The sequence below is a fragment of the Myotis myotis genome, unplaced genomic scaffold (assembly GCF_014108235.1).
Source record: "Myotis myotis isolate mMyoMyo1 unplaced genomic scaffold, mMyoMyo1.p scaffold_m19_p_12, whole genome shotgun sequence".
Classification (NCBI taxonomy): Eukaryota; Metazoa; Chordata; class Mammalia; order Chiroptera; family Vespertilionidae; genus Myotis; species Myotis myotis.
This window is the reverse complement of record NW_023416316.1, coordinates 67,749,321-67,756,145: the sequence shown is the minus strand read 5'-3', so window position 1 is coordinate 67,756,145 and position 6,825 is coordinate 67,749,321. Positions and strand designations below refer to the sequence as shown.

The 6,825-nt window shown below is 41.2% G+C and overlaps 1 pseudogene; it reads left to right on the top strand.

Moving 5' to 3' along the window:
* The first annotated feature begins 4,016 nt into the window (after positions 1-4,016).
* LOC118666853 lies at positions 4,017-4,950 on the top strand (annotated as a pseudogene).
* The last annotated feature ends 1,875 nt before the right edge of the window (positions 4,951-6,825 follow it).

The window sequence follows — 6,825 nt, the reverse complement described above, 5'->3', positions numbered from 1 at the left end:
AAACTATATAGGAAGCTTCCAATTCCTTCACATTCTCACCAACACTTATTGTCTTTTCCATTATCAGCATCATAATGCATGTAAAGAGGTATCTTATTGTGGTTTTAAATGGCATTTCCTTAATAACTAATGGTGCTAGGCATTTTTTTCCTGTGCTTACTGAATTTTTTAAATTCCTTTTTCAAAGAAATATCTACTGAAATGATTTTCCCACTTTTTAAATTTTTTTATGAAGTTGTAAGAGTTCTTTGTATGTTATAGATTTAAATTCATTATCAGATATATGATATGCAAAATATTTTCTCTCATTTAGTGTCTTTCTATTTTTTAATGGTATCCTTTAAAGTACAAAGGTCATAAATTTTGATGTCAATTTATCTATTTGTCTTTGGTTGATTGTACTTAGGAATCATATCTAGGGAATCACTGCCTAATCTAAGTGGTAAAGAAACATGTTGATATTTCCTTATAACATTTAGTGGTTTTAACTCTTATACTTAGGTTTTCAATCCATTTTGAGGTAACAATTCTGCATGGTGTGAGTTAAGATTCCAACTTCATGTGTGGCATGTGAATGTTTATTTGTGCCAGTACCATTTCTTGAAAAGACTATTCATTCCCAATTGAATGATCTTGGCATTCTTGTTCAAAACAAATCGACCTGAAGTATGAAAGTTTATTTCTGGACACTCAATTCTATTCCACTCATCCACAGTATATCTGAAGTATAAGGCTTCCAGATTTATTCTTTTTAATATTGATTTGGCTATTTTACATTCCTTGCATTACCATATAAATGTTTGCATCACCTTGTCAAATTCTGTAAAAGAGCCAATTTGGATTTGATAGGTATTTTTGAACATTATGTATTATGTGATATCTTGTAAAACTTAAGATATCCTGCTGACACAAATATGTTAGGCTGGATAAGTGATGGGTGTTTGCTACATTAGGTAGAAAATAATAATTTTGGAAAGAAGTTTTGAGAAGGAAAATGTAGAGACCTCTGAGAACCACAAAAAGATTATTGGAACCTTGAGTGCTAGAGGATAAAGCTCTGGCATTATTCCATTTTTCTAGGAAAATGTTGTAAATGTTTCACTCCACCTCCAGCGTGGTTCAGGGTTCAGGATCTGGAAGAGGAGCCACACACAAATGAAAGAGAAGAGACAAGAGATAATTTGGGAATATCGGGGGGCCAGGCGGGTACAGTCCAACTCCAGAGGAAGGAATTCCACCGGTGCTCAGGCCACATCAACCTTTTATAGTCAGAGGTAAACAAGGCAGTGGTCACCATAGTTAGACAGTTCTTGTGAGTTTCACCTGTTTTGACCATAGTTACACTTCCTGCACTTCTCTCAGCCCATTAGCCTCCCAGATAAGATCCAGGGAGTGTTATAAGGTCAAGCCTAATTATGCTAAGAGGACTGTGCCCTCTAAGCTGGGACTTGTTTGTGACTTTGCCAGCAGGTCAGTCCGAGGCTCAAACCTATATCGGTTCCCCACATCTCCCCCTTTTTTATTATTAGGCTACTACAATGAAAATAAAACTTAAACATCAAAAACAAAAAGCTACCATAATAAAAGTAAAACTTAAGCATCAAGAACAAAAATGTTTAAGTCCCAATTTCAATGTCCTGCAGTTCTGAGTCAAGTTTCAATATCCGACAGTTCCTTATGCGTACATGTCAGCAATGATATTTCAGTTCTGGATGGTGGACAACTGGCGGCAATGCAGGTCCGACCCTCTCTGGTTTGATCCTGGGCAACCTGCACCGACGCACAACTGCTTGACTGCTAGCATGGCAAAGCGTCATCAGTGTCTTCCATCTCTGGATTGTTTTTCCTCTTGTCCTCATGGTTAGAGCATTCCTGATAATTCCTCTCTGTTGCAGGAATCCACATGGTCTTGGAGTAATTTTCTGATAATATACAAACATATTCTCTACCAAAAGTTAATAAAGGAAATTTTACTTGGGATCCTTTTTATATTTGCCCAAATGATTTTACTTTGGCTTATTTTGACACCATGTATGTTTTTCATGGGTGTCTTGCTGTTAGCATTACAAATGAAAAAAATTTTCTAGATGTAAATTAGTTACAGGATATTTTTCCTTACATGCTATTTTTCCACTATCCCCCTTTTTTTATTTAATTATTAGGAGCCTTTTGGAAAATTTTTATAATGCAGTCTAGATAACTTTAAATTTTAATTTTTTGCACAAAAATATGACTGCTTTAAGTTCATTACATGTTAAGCAATTTTACCATGAAATGAAAATTTTGGTTAATATTACTTATTTCAATTAAACTCATTACTGTCAAATTTAATACTCTAACAACAACTTTAGTTTACACTGTAAATATTAATGGAAAGGATTATTTTGCATCCTTGAGAAGGCCTTGAGCATTCCTGGTGTTAAGCTGGATTTAGATATAGGGTAGCTTCTGTCAGCCAAGTCTCTGTTTTATGGGTACCGATCTTAGCTGGGCCAAGTCTCTTTCTGTTATCTGGGTCCCGATCTGAGCTGGGCATGGGAAGTGGGAAGCAGCCATGGGGGCAGGAGACCTCTCTCAGAAGGGGCGAGTGTTCAAGCCCCTGCATAGTTGGGGGGTGAGGATCTATGCCCCACCTCTGTTGACCCCCAAGTTCTCTCCTGATGGCACCTCTGTGACTGTGCCTGTCTTAGGTTATTCCTTCCTTGAGGAATCTTACCCGTCTCTGGCTAACCAGCCATCCTCCGGGGCCAAGCAGGGTGATGTGAGGTTCAGTTCTGTCTCCTTGGTAGCCTATGCCCCTGTGGCCTCCACGCCCAGCAACTGCCTTGGGATCCCCTCGCCTGCTGGCGGGGCCCCGGCATTGATCACATATCTTGTGGAACCCAGGTTTCTTCTCCAGGGAGGGCCCAGCTCATGCCATTGGGTGAGAGACAGATTCATGGTACCAGCCACCATGAGGCTTCAACCTCAGCATGAACAGAGAGCTCAGGCAACAGCTGTGGGCAATTAGATTGTAAAAAGAGGGACCCTCTTGGCAAAAAGGGCAAGAGGTCAATACAGAATGCTCAAGTGCCTTCCCAGGGGGCCTTTCACACAGTGGAAGGGATTAAATCCTTTCCTGTCCTTATTAAATTGCTGCCAAACATTCAAAGAATTAGTTTGTAAATTTGTTTGGGATAAATGTACAATATGCTGTTGTGAAATATCAAAAAATTATTAATGACATTGTAGAATAATATCATGTAAGGATATTCTTTGCTCTAGGCCATGGCAATTCAATTTTTAAACTGGAAATGACATTAATTAAATTTGTTTAGTCTTTCAGTAACTTTACACTAGCTACATTAAGGAAGGCAAAAACCCAAATTATTGACCTTTCTATATTAAACCTAGTACATTTAATTACAGTCCTCCAGATGTTTGAAGGAAAAACCTCTTTCTATTATTTTCTTGCAGAGTAATTTCTAGTCAGTATCCTCGTCCTTTCACAGCTGGGTTACACGTGGAGAATTTCAATTTAAAAGAAAAATTGTTTTCTTTTATACAAAGTAACCTACAGGGTTACTTCTTGGATGTTGACTGATAGTGCCACAAGGTCATGTATTTCAAGTCAAAGTCACTAAATTTGGTTGAATTAAAAAATCCACTAAAAAGAGAGAATAAACTTTTGAAAACATTTCAGGGCCCGTGAAATGTCCCAAAGTCATTCTTTGGTTATAGTTTTGAAATCCAACTTGAAAGACCATCAAAAAAAATATCTATATCTATATCTATATCTATATTTATATCTATATCTACATATATATATATATATATATATATGATTTAAAGATTATATACTTTTTATAATTATTAAGAGATATCAATTAAATTTAAACTGATCTTAGTATTTAAAAATTTTGGTTGGGATCACAGAATTTATCCTCTTTTTCAATTAGACCAATAAGCAACATATTTTGAATTCCTAATTATTTCAGAGAAAATAATAAAAAAAAGCACTAGGGGCTACAGCTGGGATGGACCCTGCAGGGCTGGATGGTGGTGGCGGTGGTAGCAGCCATGGTGGGGAGGACAGAACCCACTCCCGGTGGCCATTCAGCATCATGCTCTTTGCACAGCCAGCCTACCACATCCAGCCGCCCCTGCCACCGGCGCTCAACAGTGACGAGCCCCTGGCCTGGCTGGCCCCAGCTGCTGCCTGGGCCCCCATGTGGCAGGACCGCACCATCGCCTCCTCCTGCCTGTGGCTCCTAGAGTACTCCACCTTCATGGAGGTGCAGTGCGACCCCAACTCATAGAGCAAACAATTGTTTGTGCCCATCGGCCAGACAAACCCCGCCTACTCGGACCTGCCCCTGGAGGCCGTGGACTTGCCTCAGATCTACGACAATTTCCCGGAGAAGGGCGGACTGAAGGGGCTGTACGAGAAAGGCCCCCCAAATGCCTTCTTCCTGGTCAAGTTCTGGGCCGACCTCAACTCCACAATCCAGGAGGGCCCAGGCGCCTTCTATGGGGTCAGCTCTCAGTACAGCTCAGCCGACAGCATGACCATCAGTGTCTCCACCAAGGTGTGCACCTTCGGCAAGCAGGAGGTGGAGAAGGTGGAGACCCAGTCCACACAGCTGGAGAACGGGCGCTTCGTGTACCGCATCCCCCGCTCGCCCATGTGTGAGTGCATGATCAAAGTCATCCACAGGCTGAAGCAGCTGCCCGAGAGGGACATGATGAACAGCGTCCTGGAGAACTTAACCATCCTGCAGGTGGTCACCAGCTATGACTCCCAGGAGACCCTCCTCATCATTGCTTTTGCCTTTGAAGTCTCCAGCAGCGAGCACGGGGCCCAGCACCACGTCTACAAGCTCGTCAAAGACTAGGGTGCCCTCTGCCCCACCACCAGGATCCAGGACAAGCCTCTTCTCACACACCTGCCTGGCACCTGGGGGTCCAGGATTGAGGACTCCTCTGCCTGCCAGGCCTTGGGCCCAGGGCCAGGAGGCCTCCCCACTTTGTTAATGGCTTCACAGAGAAAGCTGTTAAATTGTGAATAAAACTTAAAAGTTGGCAAAGGCAAAAAAATAAAAATAAAAAGATGAATTTCATTTCAACCTAATCAATTCCTCACGAGGAGTTCCTCTTTTCTCCCCCTGGCATCTCACACTGCTACTTCCCACACTGCAGTACAAATAGTATCCTAGCTCCCATATGCAGTGCCAGTCACTGCTCAAAACACATTGTTTGTGCAATATATTTAATTACAACCAAGGTAATAGGTAAGTAGTCCGATTTTTATTATACAATTGAAGAAATAGAGGGCCAGTGGATAACACTTTGTCGATTTAGGGAGACAGTGTTAGAGATGAAATTTGGACTCAAATTCATGCAACTCAAACTTTAGCTCTTTAATTAGCATTTAAAATCTCTCCCATAAAATACCCAATTAATAAATGTCTTTGGAATCAATTAATTAATCAATTAATTAATCAAAACTACCTCAGGTTGCCTCAGTGCCAACGATTTGTCCTGCCTAAGTTCTCTGAGTGGCCATCAAACAGGAATGTAAATGCACAGTGTATGTGCTTTTTTTTGTAGTTAGGGACTTAAAGGAGCCTACAGATCATTTCAGAAAGCACCTTGCAGGCTTCACCTTAGTGAAGTCATATGATACCTTAGATGGACTTCAAAATAATCCCAAGGGAGTGACTTTGGGTGACGGTAATGATAAAACAAGACAGAACAGAAACTGTTGAAGATAGTGATTGACATATTGGGTTAATTATACTGTTTGATCTGCCTTCAAAAACCATCATAAAGTCCACAATTAAAGGTTCTTTTTTTTAAAGCAGCAATTTCGAAAGCTTTTATCCCAAATGCATTTGGTGGAATGATGTCTCTTTTATAGGACTAATAATTCTGAGGAAGAATAAGATAAAATAAAATAATACATGAGACAAGATAAATATGTTAATGACAACATTAGTTCTCTGAGAAATATTTGAAATTGATGGCCCCAGCATTCCAGGTCATTTGAAAGGTTTTTGATTTCCCTCTTCTCCCTGTCTGGGTCATGGTGGCCACTGACTACCTGGCCAGCACAAACCTGCCTACAAACCTGCTTTGGCCAGACTCTACACCCTCAATCATTTGCCTCTGCTGTTTTTACAAGCTGTGCATCAACCTCTGTCTGATGTAATCACTTTATTGGTCAGTCTGAACCTTTAACGCTTACTCTTTCAAACGCCCCTTTACTTTCTTTTAGCTACTAACATGGCCACACGAATACTTCTTGTGGACCTTCAGCTACAGAGCACATGACATACCGAGACCCCCAGGCGCTGTGCTCTGCAACCTATTCTCTTCATTCTGAGGCCACACTTCCCACAGCTCTGCTGCCAGCAGGTGGCTGAGTGCAGGAGGGATAGCAGAGCAAGTCCGTTTCTGGGAGACACGGACTCCTCTGATAGACAACTTTGGTTGACGATGCCCTAAGCACCCGCTTAAACTCCCCTAGACTGTGTAGCAGATCACATTTCCACCCAACCTTCCCTCTCTCTCTCCTTTACCGGGAGTCAGTGCTGTATTGTAATCTGATTTCTAACTCTCCCAGACATCCCAGGCTTCTACCCCATTTTCTCTCACAGGTGCTTTCATAATAAAAATCCTTGCTTGTTTCATCACCTTGGCACTCCCTTCTTGGAGGACTGCTAATAATGTAACTACGTATGAACAGATTCCCTAACTCCCAGTCACTTGTAATGATAACTTCTTTAGGCCTGTTTAACTCTTCAGTCTCCTATGGATTTAGTGTTTGACGCTTCCCTTCCTCCT